At 42.9% G+C, this 20119-nt stretch overlaps 1 protein-coding gene across 4 annotated transcripts in view; it reads left to right on the top strand.

Annotated features, from left to right (window-relative positions):
- Positions 1-20119, top strand: part of cacnb1 (calcium channel, voltage-dependent, beta 1 subunit) — a 107840-nt gene that overhangs the window by 61213 nt on the left and 26508 nt on the right. The gene's annotated exons all lie outside the window — the stretch shown is intronic.

Below are 20119 nucleotides of genomic sequence, written 5' to 3'. Positions count from 1 at the left end.
GAAGAGATGACTCTTGGTGAAGTGAAGTGCTAAATCTGCTATTTGTAGGGCCTGGATATATTTACACAGCATGTGTAAGAAGAAAAATTGTCAATAAGAAAAGATACGTAGCCGAAGGCGATTTTGTTCCTATGTAATATTTATATAACTGTCAAATAATCTTTTGGAATTTGTTTTACATTGACTTACAGTTGACTGAGTCACTGTAAAGGATGTGTATCTACACTCACCGGTCACTTTAATACAGTAGGTATACCCTATGTCTGCTGTTTTTATACAGTTCCCTAATCAGCCGATCCCTCGCCAGCAGCACAGTGCATCAAATCATCCAGATACAAATCAAGAGCTCCAGTTAATGTTCACTTCAAACATCAGAATGGGGGGGAAATTGTGATCTCAAAGTGTGACTTCCTTTCATTTTGGCATGGGTGTTGGTTTGAGCCAGATGGACTGGTTTGAGTATTTCAGAAACTGCTGACCTCCTGGGGTTTTCACACACAACAGTTTCTAGAGTTTACACAGACTGGTACGAAAAACAAAAAAACACCGAATGAGCGACAGTTCTGTGGGTGGAAACAAACGCCTTGTTGATAAGAGAGGTCAGAGGAAAATGGCCAGATTGGTTCGAGCTGCCAGGAAGGATATAGCAACTCTTTACAACCGTGGTGTAAAGCATGAAAAGCATCTCGAAAAGCATCTCAGCATGCAACAGCAGAAGACAACATTGGGTTCCAGTCCTGCCAGCCAAAAACAGGAATCTTAGAATCAAGAACAAGTTCTTATTAAAGTGGCCTGTGTGTGTGTGTGTGTGTGTGTGTGTGTGTGTGTGTGTGTGTGTGTGTGTGTGTGTTACGCTGAAGACATTTGAGAAGAGATCAAAAGAATACGAGAAGATGGATCAGAATTTCGGCTTTCGTTTCCTGATTTTAACATCTAGATGTGTTGAGATTAGATCATGGCATCTTTTGTTTGAACCCACCCATTTTCAAAAATATTGGTGACGGAGTGGTTTCTTGTTGCCCAGGTGTGCCCTGTTTATGGCTGCCGAGAGAGGTCAAAACACTTCCAAATTCAGACAACACTAGCAAAAGCAGAAAAAAATCATGTCAGTTGAACAATGTGTAGTTGCATCACGAAACAGCTTACAAATTGAGAAAATGGCTGCAAACGTAAAGAACAAACAAAGGTAGCTTATAGCACATGCAACATGCTACTTCAGTTGTGTTATGGCTACCTCCATTGTGTTGTGGCTATTTGCAACAAGTTTCTGATTTTTCATGCGTTATCTGAATTCACAGTAGACACGTGATCAAATCAAACTGTTGCATGTGCTGTAGGTTATATTTGTATGTGTTCTCTATGTTTGCAATCATTTTCTCAATTTGCAAGAAGTTTCCTGATGCAACTACGCATTGTCGAATTGATGCATTGTGTTCTCTGCATTTGCGAGTCTTGTCTTAATTTGAAAGCATTGTCTCAAACGGAAAGTGTTAAAGGGCATATTCTGGACCAATTTTGTTTTTTTTATATGAAAGAATGTCCCTTTACACACTCATCCAGAAGGGTAATTTTGCACAAGGCCATCTGTCTACAGCAGAAAAAAATAAAATAACAAAATGCGTCTGGAAAAATCCCAAGGGAGTCTGGAGCCAGATTCGTGATGTCACCTGCGGAAGCGCCAGCAGGCTGCGCGAGCTTTGCACGGTTTCAGTGCACAGCCTGTGTAGACCAGGCGCTCCCATTTCTCTCTCATTGTCCGGTCTTTTGGAAAACGCTGAGTACTAATCCCATCAAGATTGGTGTTGCTACACCCTCCTACGATACATCTGTTAACCATTTTAATAATTACGCGATAACGTTGAAGAAATTTGCAGAAAACCACCAGGTCGTTTTCTCATAAACAAACCAGCGCTGACGTAGGATTCAGAAGGAGGCGTCCCGCACGTAACTTCACGAAAATCAACGTTTGCCGGGAAATCCAAATGGCGAGTTTTTTCAGAGGCGGACCAATTCGCCTCAAATGGCTTGATTTCAACTGAATTTTTCTGGTATTGCGCAAGGTAAAAAAAATTGCACAAAATGCAAAATGTGACAGATATTTGACCAAAGTTTAATATAAAATAGGAGAATTACATTGAATCTTGCTCCTGAATTTACCCAAGATGTGCCCTTTAAGGTGATGATAGACGGGGCAACGTTTTGGGCAATATTGCCGGAAACGGGCAACCAGGTGAGACACCTGGTTAGGGCAACAGACAATTGGCAACAACCATTCAGATAAGAGCAACTCACAAAAAAAAAAAAATAATGAGCTGCCCATCACTTTTAACTTGACGCAAGAGAGCTAACGTTATCCCTACATAGCTAGCGATACCTTTCAGCTAACTATGTTAGCAAAAAACACTGCTAGTTATCTAAATCCCATTCAGTCTCTGTGGAGCAGTGGTTAGCTAATAGCAGTTTACACTTAGCTGAAAAAAATCAATGTCTTAATTACAACCTGAGCGCATAAAAATAGAAAAATATCAGAAGCTCTAAGGTAGTCATGTGATTCGCTGCTAGCACTCTGATTGAATGAGCTTAAAAAGTTGCCCAAAACGATCAAGATAATTCAGATTGGGCAACATAATTTCTATCTCAATGGGAAAGCGTCGAAGCAACATTGCCCAAAAAGTTGCCCCATGTATCATCACCTTTATGGCCTCTTTCAGCCACCGTACCTGTAAGATTGATTGTTTAAATATGATAAGCTCTCAATGTCTGCTTTTGGTTTGAGCCCTGGGTTTCACTTGTAAAGACTGCATCTGTTGTTAAAAAAGGATAAACCAACATTTAGACCAGCGAGCTGTCTGAGAGAAAAGCAAGCCATTTGGGAGCTGAAAAAAGAAGGGAAACTGAACAGTCATTGCACAAGCATTGGGCATAGCCAGTACTACAATTTGCAATGTCCTGAAAAGGAAAGGAACCACCGATGTATTAACAAACAAGACATTGAACAGGTTAGCTAAGGACAACAACAGCAGGTGATGATGGAGGCGTTGTGAGAGCTATGAAGACAAACGCAAAAACAACAGTCATGTGACATGAGCAACGAAATCCAAAGGGCAGGGGTGAAGGTATCACAATCCGCCGTTCAAAGAGGATTTGAGAGCAGGAATCCAGAGGTCATACCACAAGATGCTGGAGGTCCACTCATCAGCAGGAATCAAAATGTCAGATTGGAATTTGCAAACAAATACAAAGATGAGACACAAAAGTTCTGGAACCAAGATTAACCTCTTCCAAAGTGATGGAAAGACCAAAGTATGGAGAAAGAAAAGATCTGCTCATATGACATATATCATATGAGGTCAATGGTCAAGCATGGTGGAGGTATTGTGATGGTTTGGGCTTGCACAGCTGCTTCTGGAACCACCTCACTAATCTTTTTTGATGATGTAACTCATGATGGTGGTCGGCACGGTGGTGTAGTGGTTAACACTGTCGCCTCACAGTTAGCACTGGTTCGAGTCCAGTGGCCGGCGAGGGCCTTTCTGTGCAGAGTTTGCATGTTCTCCCCGTGTCCGCGTGGGTTTCCTCCGGGTGCTCCGGTTTCCCCCACAGTCCAAAGACATGCAGGTTAGGTTAACTGGTGACTCTAAATTGAGCGTAGGTGTGAATGTGAGTGTGAATGGTTGTCTGTCTGTGTCTGTGTCAGCCCTGCGATGACCTGGCGACTTGTCCAGGGTGTACCCCGCCTTTCGCCCGTAGTCAGCTGGGATAGGCTCCAGCTTGCCTGCGACCCTGTAGAACAGGATAAGTGGCTACAGATAATGGATGGATGGATGGATGGATGGATGGATGGATGGATGGATGGATGGATGGATGGAACTCAGGATGGTTGCAGCAGAATTAATTCAGAAGTTTACAGAAACATTGTGTACCGTTTTTATAGCAAACACAACAAAGGACTTCATCAGGGGAAAAGTGGAAGGTTTTAGACTGGCCAAGTCAATCACCAGACCTTTACCCAAACAACATATAGGAGCCTGCATTTGACCTCCCAAAGAGGGGACTGAAGGAAGAAACCCCCCAAAAAACAAACATTTGAAAGAAGCTGCAGGACAAGTATGAAAAATAGGTACCCGATGGGTACATGTGGCTACTGCTTATAAATAAAATAGTTTTCTGATCCCATGTCCATACAGTAAATATAGCATATATATTTACTCTGACGCAGTAGCCACAAAAATGAAGCGTAATCCAAAAATTAACAATTTAAAAATCACAGAAGTAAAATATACCAAGTGTCTGTACTTTTATATTATTCTACTCTTACAGTTTTCAAAACTGAAACCTCCAAACCAAGGCTGACGCGCACACACACGCTGTCGCCATGACCCAAATGCTTATTTCCTGGAAAAGGCCCGGCGCTAGAACTCAGTGGTCTCAATACTCTTTTCGACAACTTCCTGTAACAACTCGGAAGTGCGTCACATCTGTATCACACATGGGACCACTGGCCGAAGAAGGCCAGGAAAGGGGGGACGACCTGGAGTATATTTTAAAATAGGAACGCACTTTCCCTCGATAATAAGCATAAACATGTCTGAAAGCGATTCTTTAGTCCATTTATTTCAAATGGTGAACCGAATTATATACACTCACCGGCCATTTTAATAGGAACACGTGTATGTGCATGCGCAGTGCGCAATTCTTACACTCATTCTTACAACACGATGACATAGTGGCTACAACCTCTATGTGAGGCAGTAGCCACAAAAAGCACCACAAGAGAAGAACCCAACAGTTTGGTGAGGTCAGTGGGTCACTGGCTTGATGCAGTTATTCCAAGCAAGGGATATACAACCAGATATCGTTATCAACTTTAATTTCCTGTAAAACTATCCTCTAGTTCCTATACTTTTGTTCACATAGCTCGTCTGTGGTCTGTCACCAATGGTGCCATGTTCGAAGTTGCTTAGCATGTTTAGATGTAAATATCAGGAAATGATCTGATCTGATCTGATCTGATCTGATCTGATCTGAACGATCGTTTCATATTCTTGTTTGGATCTCAAACCCAAATCTCTTCAGTGTGTAGCAAAAATCAAAGAATTGCCCTTGCAGTTCCTTTTGGAGGAGACTATGTGTTTGTATACCAAAACATCAGCATAGGATTATACTCGGCTCTCACTGCATCACACCATCTCTTCAAAATATTTATATATTTGAAATTTATTATTTCAGATATATATATATATATATATATATATATATACATATTGCTCTGTTATTTATTTGTAATAAGATTATATTATACAGTAATTATACTATTATAATACTATAATAATAATAATAATGTTATTATTATTTACAATATTGATGATTTCTTCCTAGGTTTTAAAAATGCATTTTTCCTCGAAAGTCTGAACCGGGGCGGCACGGTGGTGTAGTGGTTAGCGCTGTCGCCTCACAGCAAGAAGGTCCTGGGTTCGAGCCCCGGGGCCAGCGAGGGCCTTTCTGTGTGGAGTTTGCATGTTCTCCCCGTGTCCGCGTGGGTTTCCTCCGGGTGCTCCGGTTTCCCCCACAGTCCAAAGACATGCAGGTTAGGTTAACTGGTGACTCTAAATTGACCGTAGGTGTGAATGTGAGTGTGAATGGTTGTCTGTGTCTATGTGTCAGCCCTGTGATGACCTGGCGACTTGTCCAGGGTGTACCCCGCCTTTCGCCCGTAGTCAGCTGGGATAGGCTCCAGCTTGCCTGCGACCCTGTAGAAGGATAAAGCGGCTAGAGATAATGAGATGAGATGAGATGTCTGAACCATTATATGCTAGGCCCTAATTACCATATTTTCCATTGGTAATTATTTTATGCTTCTTCCTTTTTTAAAGTATCTCATGGTTTATTGGGGGGGAAAAAAGGTGAGACTATATTTACTGACATCTAAATTACATTACGTTTTTGGTCAGTTATGTAAGTGGGTGTAATCAGTTTAATGAACTTACAACAATGGTACAATTGTTGGTGAAATGTGAGATCGTGTCAAATTTTGTCACTCGTGAGTCATAAATTTGTGTTTGTGCGAGGTAAGTGATCCATACGACATGCGTACAAGTGCACTATATCACTATAATCCGTTGGAATATGAAGGGAAAACCTCTTGGGAGAAACTGCATCAATTACGATGTGTGAATTAATATGTTGTGTTGGTTGTTGGCAAATTGACAATCTTAATGAGCTGAAAGAATTTTTAAATCATTATTTGCTTTCATAATTTTGCTTTGCAGTCTGTAGCAGTGTCCGAAATCACTCACTCGTTCACTACTCCCTACTCACTATAGACCCTTTTCAGTCACGTGACCTTCGTAAACGCAACCACCATTTTGGACATGTAGTGGACTTCGGCTCGAATCGGTTTGAATGCGAGGAAGGCGACAAATGAAAAACATAAAAGAAAAAGGAGCGAGATGCAGAAAACACCTTCACTATCCAGCGACGTAGGGCATTTACAGGGCGAGCAGAGGGAGAGGTATTTGCAAAAATTGAGGTTAGCAGGCTTAGAGAACGACGTTTACCTGCTTCCACCAGGATTGTTCACTGACGTACGCGCCGGCTTGCTCCCCCTCAAATTAAGCAGCGCACGCCGGCTTGCTCCCCCTCAAATTAAGCAGCGCGCGCCGGCTTGCTCCCCCTCAAATTAAGCAGCACGCGCCGGCTTGCTCCCCCTCAAATTAAGCAGCGCGCTCCGGCTTCCGGAGCGCGCTGCTTAATTTGAGGGGGAGCAAGCCGGAGCGCACTCCGGAACCTCGGCCGGAGCACTCCGGGAGCAAGCCGGAGCGCGCTGCTTAATTTGAGGGGGAGCAAGCCGGAGCGCGCTCCGGAACCTCAGATGTTGGCTCCGGCAGCTATTTACACTGGATCCGGTGTAAATAGCTGCCGGATCATAATTACAGTAAACTAGTAAATACAGTAAAGGAAAAACTTGAGACTGAAAGGTTTTAACAGTCATCCAAATGACTGAACGTAAACATTGCTACAGTGACATACTAGCTACTATGTTGTTGACATTAGCTAGTCAACAATAGCTACTACAGAAGAACAAAGAGGTTACAATGGGTTATTTTAACCTATTTGGTTACACACTCGCCGCCACAGAATGTTAACAGCAATGTAATGCCTTTTCTGGCTAATTTTATTCGTCTTACCTCCAACAAAGTGGTCACTACACAAGCGTTGGTATGCCGAGGGCTGCCAATCTTTCCTGTTAATGGCCGCTATCCATCTTCTCCGTCGGGATCTGATAAAATGATAAACCTTGCCTTGTTTGTTGATGGTTACTACATCCAGGTGCACAACAATATAGTGGCATGATGGAAGTCTTGCTGAAAATAAACACTTTCTTTGCTGCCGTTCCTCAATGCTGGCTGTGGTAAACTACTGGTAGTACATGTCCAAAATGGCGGCCGCGTTTGTCGTGACGTCACGTGAAAAGGGTCCATATAGGGAATTACTGTATAGAGGACTATACAGTGAGTTCATTGATAAAATGAAAAAACGCTTTCGGACACTACTCCGTCGCGCCGGTATTTACGTCATTACTGTCGCACAATTAAAACGTGCCAGATCAGCCGGCTGGTGGGTTTTCAAAATAATAAATACATGCATGTATTTTTGTGATAAATCCATATTATACTGAGCGCATTTCCGACATTAATCAATACAAAGTACCTGCATCTTTCAGTTCTTTTAAATCAAGGCTGAATACTTTGCCGCTGCCTTTTATTAAATCAAATTTGAGGGTTTTGATTAATTCCTTGCTCTACACTGTAACTTTTATTCTTGTATTTTATGTCTTATTCTATTTTAGCTTAATTTCTGTTCTCTTGCTATTTTTAAATGTATTTGAATGTCCGTTTATATTCTCTCGTTGCTGCACCAGGTGCTCCTCTCTGTCGTCTGCCATTTTTCTTTCAGCACAACCGCAATGCATGATGGTATGTATATATTGCTTGGCTAGTGACCATCGGTTGTACACTACTTTCCACGATGCATTTTGGGATACTATGAGTCCACTATTATTATAGGGTGCAATAATTTTCACTTTACATTCGGACAGCACTACAAAATGGCAAACTCACTACTGTATATGGTCCACTATGTAGTGAATAGTGAGTCATTTTTGACGCTGTGTGTGTGTGTATCTGTGAGAGACTTTGACTTAAATCAGAATTCTCACAGTTGACTGGACTGTAATCTTGACATTTTGATCCTTTTGGGGGGTTTTTTGGTTTGGTTGGTTGGTTTTTTTTTTACATTTGTTTCTTTTCTAAAACAGTTAGATACTAAGCAAGGTATTGCCATTACTGCCGAACCCAATCCACGCTTGAGGTGAACCATATTTGGTTGACTTGGCCAGAATTGCAGCAGTAGGGTGGCTGGTTCCTTTCTACGCACTCACACATACATACACACCCATGGGCAATTTAGAGTCACCAGTTAACCTAACTGCATGGCTTTGGACTGTGGGAGAACCCGGAGCACCCAGAGGAAATTCACGCAGACACGGAGAGAACATGCAAACTCCACATAGAAAGGCCCTCGTAAGATTCGAACCCAGAACTGTGAGGGGACAGTGCTAACCACTGCACCACCATGCCACTCAGGCATAGTATATCTCATCTCATTATCTCTAGCCGCTTTATCCTGTTCTACAGGGTCGTAGGCAAGCTGGAGCCTATCCCAGCTGACTACGGGCGAAAGGCGGGGTACACCCTGGACAAGTCGCCAGGTCATCACAGGGCTGACACGTAGACACAGACAACCATTCACACTCACATTCACACCTACAGTCAACTTAGAGTCACCAGTTAACCTAACCTGCATGTCTTTGGACTGTGGGGGAAACCGGAGCACCCGGAGGAAACCCACGCGGACACGGGGAGAACATGCAAACTCCGCACAGAAAGGCCCTCGCCGGCCACGGGGCTCGAACCCAGGACCTTCTTGCTGTGAGGCGACAGCGCTAACCACTACACCACCATGCCACTCAGGCATAGTATATGTCAGAGCAAATAAATGTTTGCCAGCTTAACTGTCTGCAGTGAGGCCTCTATCGCTTAAGCAATCCGTGTTTATAGTCAGATACCAATCGAAATCTGAACAGGATACAGGTTTACTGGATCTTTTATAGTTAAAAGCAAGCACCCGAAGTGTACAAAAACAGACCGAAACCATTTCAAATCCGATCAGTTTCTCCGAATTTCATATATTTGGGCTATTTCTAGCATTTTGATGACGAAGCTGTTCTTGTTAAAACTGTTAATGTTATAGTCAGGCTGTCTGTTGCTGCCCAAATGAGGATGGGTTCCCTTTTGAGTCTGGTTCCTCTCGAGGTTTCTTCATGTCGTCTGAGGGAGTTTTTCCTCGCCACCGTTGCCACAGGCTTGCTCATCAGGGATAGATTAGGGATAAAATTAGCTCATGTATAAAGTCATTCAAATTCTGTAAAGCTGTTTTGCGACAGTGTTTATTGTTAAAAGCACTATACAAATAAACTTGACTTGAAACTTGACTTCTTGAGTCCGTTAAGGCACGGAGCTTGTCGAGTGGGAAATCCTCGCCTCTGAACTGCTGCTTTCAGACTGACTCACAAGCGTGGCTGCACGTCCGCATGTCACCAATCCATCAGTCTTTTTGGAAAGTGTCAGAAGACAAGATCGATATTTCATATAGCAGCCATCCTTTCCTTTATTTCCTCTAGGTTTTTCTGCTTATCCGCAAACAGCTTCTTGGGAGCCTTCTTCTATCGGTTCATGTTGCGTCGATTCCTCTTACTTCATTTCTTTGCCTGGCCCTGGGTTTCTGTCTGTGTTAGGGGCTAAAGGCAGATTGATTGTAAATGCATTATGATAACAACTCATAAACAATTCATGTTTAATAATAAATAACAGAAGAGATATTATTATACATACTGGGCACTTTTTCGCTGGAATAAAAACGTGTTCTTTTCCCTTCTAGCGGGTTTCATTCATTTGGTTTGATAGCATGCCGTATTGTTCGCATATCGCTTATCCTACGTGTATTACGTCACTCTAGCCAATGGAGAATGAGCGTTGAATATGGTTTACGATGTCAAATTGTTGTCAGGACAACATGACGTCACACATCTGAGGCATAAAACTTCCATGCTAGCGAGTGACTGTAAACAAACATGGCCACCAGGTTTGCTTCGTTAAATATGGAAAGAGAAAGACGTGTTGAACACCTGAAAGGAAAGTGTATGTAAAATAGTAGTAATATTGGCTGGCTTTTTTTCGTGGGATATCGGCTATATTCCATTCAGCTAGCATGATGTCATGTTAGCTGAACAGAATATATCTGATATACCCTCAACGCCAGCCAATCTTATTTAAATAGATAATAGATTACAAATATAATGCACAGTGCATTGTCACGGCAGCACGGTAGTGTAGTGGTTAGCACTGTCGCCTCACAGCAAGAAGGTTCTGGGTTCGAGCCCAGCAGCCGACGAGGGCCTTTCTGTGCGGAGTTTGCATGTTCTCCCCGTGGGTTTCTTCCGGATGCTCTGGTTTCCCCCACAGTCCAAAGACATGCAGGTTAGGCTAATTGGTGGCTCTAAATTGACCGTAGGTGTGAATGTGAGTGTGAATGGTTGTTTGTCTCTTTGTGTCAGCCCTGTGATGACCTGGCGACTTGTCCAGGGTGTACCCCGCCTCTCGCCCATAGTCAGCTGGGATAGGCTCCAGCTTGCCTGCGACCCTGCACAGGATAAGTGGCTACAGATAATGGATGGATGGATGGATGGATGGATGGATGCATTTTCACAAATAATTACGGTAGAACAGTGTGTAATGCATTATGAATGAATTATAACATATGTGTGTGTTCATTGTTTGTTATAAATATGAGCTTCATCAAGACAAATGACCCATTAACACTAAAGTAAGCTAACTGATCATAGTGCCCCCACATTACCAGCTCGCTTTGGTTAGATGGATGATCAGTCTTGCCATTATTTAATAATAATAATTCATTGGATCTACTTACACAATTGAGGTAATAATTTATATGGATCATTCATTCATTCATTCATCTCATTATCTCTAGCCGCTTTATCCTGTTCTACAGGGTCGCAGGCAAGCTGGAGCCTATCCCAGCTGACTACGGGCGAAAGGCGGGGTACACCCTGGATAAGTCGCCAGGTCATCACAGGGCTGACACATAGACACAGACAACCATTCACACTCACATTCACACCTACGGTCAATTTAGAGTCACCAGTTAACCTAACCTGCATGTCTTTGGACTGTGGGGGAAACCGGAGCACCCGGAGGAAACCCACGCGGACACGGGGAGAACATGCAAACTCCGCACAGAAAGGCCCTCGCCGGCCACAGGGCTCGAACCCAGGACCTTCTTGCTGTGAAGCGACAGCGCTAACCACTACACCACCGTGCTGCCCAATTTGCATGGATCATTGTCAATAATTCCATGTTAATTGTGCTAATTTCTGACTAACACAACAAGAATTTGTAAAAACATGATTTTTCTCAACCATAGACCAGTAAATTAAGTTGAACCATGGCCTACAGGTTATAGAAGCAACTTTGGGACCAAAAGGTCGCCAGTTTGATTCCCTGGACCCACAGGAATGGCTGAAGAGCCCTTGAGCAAGGCACCTAACCCCTAACTGCTCCGGGTATGTTGTATGTCGATCTGGATAAAAGCGTTTGCTAAATGCCATTAATGTCTATCCATCCATCCATTATCTGTAGCCACTTATCCTGTGCAGGGTCGTGGGCAAGCTGGAGCCTATCCCAGCTAACTATGGGTGAGAGGCGGGGTACACCCTGGACAAGTTGCCAGATCACAGGGCTGACACATAGACACAGACAACCATTCACACTCACATTCACACCTACGGTCAATTTAGAGCCACTAATTAGCCTAACCTGCATGTCTTTGGACTGTGGGTGGAACCGGAGCACCCGGAGGAAACCCACGCAGACACGGGGAGAACATGCAAACTCCGCACAGAAAGGCCCCCGTCGGACACTGGGCTCGAACTCAGAGCCTTCTTGCTGTGAGGTGACAGCGCTAACCACTACACCACCATGCCACCCTGCCATTAATGTAATATATAATATAACCAACTTTAAAGTGCATATCACAGGTAAATTCAGGAGCAAGATCAATGTAATTCTCCTATTTTATATTAAACTTTGGTCAAATATCTGTCACATTTTGCATTTTGTGCAATTTTTTTACCTTGCACAATACCAGAAAAATTCAGTTGAAATCAAGCCATTTGAGGCAAATTGGTCCGCCTCTGAAAAAACTTGGCATTTGGATTTCCCGGCAAACATTGATTTTCATGACGTCGCGTGTGGGACGCCTCCTTCTGAATCCTACATCAGCACTGGTTTGTTTATGAGAAAATGACCTGGTGGTTTTCTGTAAATTTCTTCAACGTTATCGCGTAATTATTAAAATGGTTAACAGACGTATCGTAGGGGGGTGTAGCAACACCAATCTTGATGGGATTAGTACTCATTGTTTTCCAAAAGACCAGACAATGAGAGAGAAATGGGAGCGCTTCGTCTACACAGGCTGTGCACTGAAACCGTGCAAAGCTCTCTCAGCCTGCTGGCGCTTCCACAGGTAACGTCACGAATCTGGCTCCAGACTCCCTTGGGATTTTTCCAGATGCATTTTATTTTATTTTTTTCTGCTGTAGACAGATGGCCTTGTGCAAAATTACCCTTCTGGATGAGTGTGGAAAAGGACATACTTTCATATTTAAAAAAAAAAAAAAATTGGTCCAGGATATGCACTTCAAGGTTCAGACCTAAAGGAATACCAAGGCTCTTGCAGAATTTGAACCCAGATCTCCTGATTACAAGGCCAGTACACATTTTAAGAGCTTTTATTAAATCAGTAACTGTATTAGTTAAAATTTCTGTACACTAGCTAGCGAACTGCACCAAGTTAAAAACTATGACTCACGTGTCAAGCTTGCTGCCTAAATTTCTGTTTGTATAAAACTAACTAATTCTATGCATAAAAAGTTCTTTGATCCGTTTCACTGTGTGTGAGAATCTGATGAGATAGAAGGGATTTCTTTTTCTTTTTTAATGGATCTTGACGCAAAACTTGCGTGTAGTTGAGCGGATGCAAAAAAAAAAAAAGTGTGTTCAACTAGGATAATATACGCCACTGTTTATTTATTTATTTATTAATCCTATTTAATAAATGCTGTGTGTGCAGCTGTCTTTTGCTATGAATAATTTATCAACATTTCATTTGACATATGTCATCATGGTAAATTCTCGCCTCCTATTTAAACCTCAACACACTCGCACTCACAGGCTTTGCAGCTATCTTCATGCCTGTCTGCACCTCCCACGGTTTGGAGTGTGCCTGACACCTGACAGCGGCAAGAGGGAAAAAAGGGGAAAAGAAGTTAACAGGGAAAAAGAGGGAAGTGGGTGGCTTATATAAAGATATAAAGCCAACATGATCTATACTGCTGCACCGAAAACCATTCAAACCAGCTCAACCGTATGGAGAAAAGTAATATGATGTTTTAAGTATGCAATTTTTTTTCGGTTCATGATACAGTATTTCCTGTTTACTGAATACTTTCTGATAACAAGGACAGGGAATCAGGATTATATACAATACAAATCATGTAAACAGAGGTGGACAAAGTACCCAACTTCATTACTTAAGTCAAAATACAGATCCCACTGGTCAAATGTTACTCCGATACAAGTGAAAGTTGTACAGTCAAATTTTTACTTAAGTTAAAGTACTGAAGTACTCGCTTTTAAAAATACTTAAGTATTAAAAGTACATTTTCTGTCAACACATTGTTGTATTATTGCCACAACGTTTACAAAAAGACAGAAATGTGAATTCACAAAATGAATGCATGCTGTGCCACAGTGGCGGCTGGTAGTCTTTCAAACAGGGGAGGCTGGTCGGTTACAATATTTCCAGATTTTAAAAGTAAAAAGAAAAAAAACATCAATTTTGCCCATACTCTTGCCTCTGATCTGGCTGATTGTTGGCAGGGTCACAAACTGTGAAATAACAGGTTCTTTTGGCCCATTAGCCTACTGTCCAATATACATGATGGTGGTGTTGGGGGGGTATATTTTAACATTTTGTATTTTAAAATTGTAGCATGTTGTTTAAAAATTGATCATTATTGAAAGCAGCTCTTTGTCAGGAACCTCAGCAGTAACAGCAGAGTGTTCTGGAATAGGCACAAGCACTGACCTTGGGGAGCCAAACATAGAGCTGGGTGCCACACATTTCATTCAATGACACTTTCCCTATATTTTACTTATTTTGACTGAGAAATGTTTTATTGACAATTTTGATAACCCTTCACTTTTAATCCAGGTCTGTAGTGTGAAATGTTCTCGGCTGTGTTTTTGTTTAAAAATGTTTTCCAAATTGTAGCTGTGTTTAATTCATATCCAGAGAAATATATATTCCAATATAATATACTCAGCATAAACATTTTAAATAGATTCTATATTTTTGGTCCATCCATGACATATTACAAGTAGCCTATTTACTGTTGTTGATGTGGGTCACTTGCTGTTAGCCAATTCACTTTCTCGTACCAGGAGAGCTGAAAGGAACGAGTATTATTCCCTACCTTTTGCACCAAGTCAATTTGAGGCGTTGGTCTACCCTGCTCTTTAATTTTAATTTTTTCCTCGAAAGGAAGACTGGCAAATGGCTTCGCCAAAATTAAATCAGCAATGCTTGGCATCCGTGCGCAGCTTTCTTGCTAGCTGACTAGCCCCCTCAAGTTCAAGTTCAGTCACTCAAATAAACGAAATTTCTGGAACTAAGATAGCAAACTTTACAACACTATATTTACACTTTATTTACAGTGAAAATATACACAAACTAAAAAAGCTGGTAGAAACCGTATGTAATGAATGAAATCGAAATGTAAGCTGATCTCTTACAATACACCACAGCACTTGCGAATCCGCATGGGACTGAACTGAAATTCACCGCTGCCTGTCTATATTTGAAACGAGCTGTCAATCAAAGAAAATATCCGGCCGCTTTCACCAATCACCAGTCTCCTCGCGGAAAGCTTTGCCATGTCCCTCCCACTGTGAGGCTGGGAGTCCGTGGGTGGGCGTTTTCGCAGTATTTGTCCAATAACCGTCTTGCATTTTGAGATTGACAAGCGCATAGCTCCCAATCCACTGAGGCTGGGCTGCATCGCGCTGTCACGAGGGGGAAAAACTCGCGCACACATTAGGCGAACTGGGGAAAGTTATAACGGAATGATTTCGCACTGTAGTTGGGTTGAGCACATGTATTTCTATGATTCTGGATCTGAAATAGCAATGTTATAAGGTCAGCTATAACATAAGCCTAGCGCAATTCATCCTACACGATGTTCGTCATTTTTAGAGGAGGCTGAGCCTCCCTCGTTGTCTTAGAGCAATCGCCCGTGCTGTGCCATCATGGTGGTTTAACGTTAAGCTAGCTAGTCAGTGAAGCTCCACCTGACATGCTAGCAAACTTTTTTTTCAAACTCAAAATCATATTGGGTAGCTAACATAACTGGAAAAGAAAGATTTCTACATTGTTTATTTGGCAAGATTATGCTAAAACATATTTCTAAAAGGACTTCAGATAAGTTAACGTTATTCATGTTAGTGTAACTCCATTTTACATACTAACTAGCTATGTGTTAGCGTTAGCTGTGGACAAGTTGACGGCAACTTGGCGGGCAAATCCATAGAAAGTCATGTGACTAACTAGACTGCATAGCTATCGCAACGTTATCGCTAGCTCTAAAAGCACAGACAACTTCGTTGCAAGCTTTCTCTTGGAATAAAATGTTTATATACCTCAATATGCTTCCGCAGATCGGACGGTGAGTTTTTGTAGGCCGTGATGTGGTTCGTTTTAGGTAAACAAAGCAAATATTTCAAACTAAACAAAGCTTTAATCCTTTCAGAAAACTGAAACATGGGTTCTAGGTAAAGCCATGAGTGCGTGCATTCCCCAGAAGAACCGCCTCCTTCCATTCTGCCATCAGCTGATCGTGTTAAATAACACTGCTGTGAAATCACTGGTCTTTATTTTATCCAGTCTATGGATGTGACGTGACCCTAGTGATTACTGATCGGCTGTCTCAGTGTCGCCTGCGAAAAAACCAATCCGGTTTTAGAAAAGAAAAGAAAAAAAACATCCACTTTCAAAGCTGCTTCATAGTAACAAGTAACAAGGACCTTGATAGAAATGTAGTGGATTGAAAAGTACGATATTTGCTTTTCAAATGTGGTGAAGTTAAAGGAACAGTCCACCGTACTTCCATAATGAAATATGCTCTTATCTAAATTGAGACGAGCTGCTCCGTTCCTCTCCGAGCTTTGCGCGACCTCCCAGTCAGTCAGACGCGCTGTCACTCCTGTTAGCAATGTAGCTAGGCTCAGCATGGCCAATGGTATTTTTTGGGGCTGTAGTTAGATGCGACCAAACTCTTCCGCGTTTTTCCTGTTTACATAGGTTTATATGACCAGTGATATGAAACAAGTTCAGTTACACAAATTGAAACGTGGCGATTTTCTATGCTATGGAAAGTCCGCACTATAATGACAGGCGTACTAACACCTTCTGCGCGCTTCGGCAGCGCATTGATACGGAGCTCAGATATCAATGCGCTGCCGAAGCGCGCAGAAGGTGTTAGTACGCCTGTCATTATAGTGCGGACTTTCCATAGCATAGAAAATCGCTACGTTTCAATTTGTGTAACTGAACTTGTTTCATGTCACTGGTCATATAAACCTATGTAAACAGGAAAAACGCGGAAGAGTTTGGTCGCATCTAACTACAGCCCCAAAAAATACCATTGGCCATGCTGAGCCTAGCTACATTGCTAACAAGAGTGACAGCGCGTCTGACTGCGTCTGACTGACTGGGAGGTCGCGCAAAGCTCGGAGAGGTACGGAGCAGCTCGTCTCAATTCAGATAAGAGCATATTTCATTATGGAAGTACGGTGGACTGCTCCTTTAAAGTCATAGGTTTCCAAAAAAATAATACTTAAGTAAAGTACAGGTACTCAAAGTGTACTTAAGTACAGTACTCAAGTAAATGTACTTCGTTACTGTCCACCTCTGCATGTACGTAAATAATGTATTACAAAGTAGTCTTATTAGGAGGCTGTGGATTCCTACAAGTACCTCGGGCTGTGGCTGGACAGCAAGCTGGACTGGACTTGCAACACCAATCACTACAGGAAGGGACAGAGCAGGCTATACTTCCTGAGGAGGCTGCGGTCCTTTAACATCTGCAGAAAACTCCTGTGGATGTTCTATCAGTCTGTGGTCGCCAGTGTCCTGTTTTACACCGTGGTGTGCTGGGGGGGGCAGCACATCCAAGAAGGACACATCCAGGCTGGACAAACTGATCAGGCGGGCCGGCTCTGTGGTCGGCATGAAGCTGGACTCTCTGGTGACGGTGGCAGAGAAGAGGTCTATGGACAAACTACTGAACATCATGGACGATGCCAGTCACCCTCCGCACACCGTCATCAGCAACCAGAGGAGCCTGTTCAGTGACAGAATGCTCCTTCCCAAGCGCAGGACGAACAGACTTAAAAACTCCTTTGTCCATCACGCCATCAGACCATACAACTCCTCTCTGGGGGGGAGGAGGGGTAACAGGAGGACAGAGGACAGGAAGGAGCAGTAGCCTAGCCTAACAATAAGCAATACTGGACAATGTGCAATATAAAGTGCAATATCTCTCCTGCCGCCGCCCCCCCCTTTTTTTCTCCCCTCCCTCCTTCCCCCCCTCTTCCCCATATCTTGTTCTTTTTATATTTGTATAATGTCAATAATTTATTTTAATTTATCTAGTAGTTTTCTCTATTTCTTTTCTCTGTTTATCTGTAATGATGCTACTGGAATCTTAATTTCCCTGAGGGAACCCTCCCAAAGGGATCAATAAAGTTTTATCTAATCTAATCTAATCTAATCTATTATTCTCATATGTCAGCCATAGTTGACTGTTTTGCTGAAGATTTGTTCAATAGCTCAGGAGACCTACCCAGAGTGGACGTCGAGGACGTAAAGCACTCACACACATGGACAGTTCAGAGTAGCCAGTTAAACTAACTGCATGTCTTTGGACGGTGAGGGAAACCAGAGCACCTGGAGGAAACCCACACAGACACGGGGAGAACATGCAAACTCTACACAGAAAGGCCCCTGTCGGTTGTGAGGTTTGAATCCGGAACCTTCTCGCTGTGAGGCAACAGTGCTAACCACTACACCACCCATGGAAAGTAGGCTCAAGCTCACACGTCTTTGACTACACTCACAATAGGTGTTTTTGTGCCTAGAAATAGCCTGAAGCGCTTTTGTGCTCATGTGAAACATTAATATCTCTGTGTATCTCAGCACAATGGTGTAGTGGTTAGCACTGTCGCCTCAAAGCAAGAAGGTTCTGGGTTCGAGCCCAGTGGCTAACGGGGGGGCTTTCTGTGTGGAGTTTGCATGTTCTCATGTCTGTGTGGGTTTCCCCCATAGTCCAAAGACATGCAGTTTAGGTTTACTGACTACTCTAAATTGTCCATAGGTGTGAATGTGTGTGAGTGTACAGAAAGGAACCGGCCACCCTACTGCTGCGTTCTGGCCAAGTCAACCAAGATCTCATCTCATCTCATTATCTCTAGCCGCTTTATCCTTCTACAGGGTCGCAGGCAAGCTGGAGCCTATCCCAGCTGACTACGGGCGAAAGGCGGGGTACACCCTGGACAAGTCGCCAGGTCATCACAGGGCTGACACATAGACACAGACAACCATTCACACTCACATTCACACCTACGGTCAATTTAGAGTCACCAGTTAACCTAACCTGCATGTCTTTGGACTGTGGGGGAAACCGGAGCACCCGGAGGAAACCCACGCGGACACGGGGAGAACATGCAAACTCCACACAGAAAGGCCCTCGCCGGCCCCGGGGTTCGAACCCAGGACCTTCTTGCTGTGAGGCAACAGCGCTAACCACTACACCACCGTGCCGCCCCGTCAACCAAGATGGTTCACTTCAAGCCCGGATCGGGTTCGGCAGTGATGACAACAATGATCTGTATCTAAATTTGATCTGATTGTACCAGCTAAGATAGCTTAGCTAGCTGTCTAGACTACATTTATCATTAATAATAATAATAATAATAATAATTTGGCTTGAGCTTGTTAGTGCATGTTCACCCTGTGTCTGGTGTCCACTCTCTGGGTTTCCTCTCACCTCCCAAAAACATGTTAGGAGGCATTGAGTAAGTGTGTGTGTGTGTGTGTGTGTGTGTGTGTGTGTGTGTGTGTGTGTGTGTGTGTGTGTGTGTGTGTGTGAGAGAGAGTGATTCCCACCTCACATCCTGTGTCAATCCAGTGTCATACTGACCAGGAAGAAGTGAATATTAAAGATGAATTGTAATAACCATAATGAGACGAGGCTGCTTGGAGACAGAGAATCAAGACGAGGAGAATACTTTAGAGCTGAAGCAAGGTTGACGTATCTCTGCTTATATAAGTATCTCTGATAATATGTATTCATCACTAATTTTCTCACTGACACTCTACCCACCCTCCACTCTCCATCTAGGTCATTTCCGCTTGTCCCCTGAGCCGCAACCTGTTTGGTCGGAAGAAAAAAAAAAACAGCTTAATGTATCTCAGAGCTTTTCTGAAAAGTTTAACTTCTTACAACTTTTGAACTTCGTGCTTCTCTCAGGGGAAAAAACACTGCCGGCAGCACTTCAGAAAACTGCCCACATTCTGACCGCCTTGCAGCTGCCTGCGATTGAACTGCATGTAAATATGAGCTGGCGGTCAAGGCGGAAGGCTGAGCTCATCTTCTGGGGGAACCTGCAAAACAATCGAATAGATAGATAGCTCATTGATAATGTTTTAATATTTGATCGTGTGATCTCTGGGATCACTTAGTTGTGCCTCGCAACATTGTTCTGATTTTTTTTTATTAAATGACGTTTCTGCTGACTTCATGTGATATACGAATCTGAAATAAAAAAACAGTGAATGCTTTGCTTGAATGTACAGTACTGAA

Source organism: Neoarius graeffei, chromosome 20 (genome assembly GCF_027579695.1).
Source record: "Neoarius graeffei isolate fNeoGra1 chromosome 20, fNeoGra1.pri, whole genome shotgun sequence".
Taxonomy (NCBI): Eukaryota; Metazoa; Chordata; class Actinopteri; order Siluriformes; family Ariidae; genus Neoarius; species Neoarius graeffei.
This window is presented reverse-complemented; position numbering and strand designations above follow the sequence as displayed.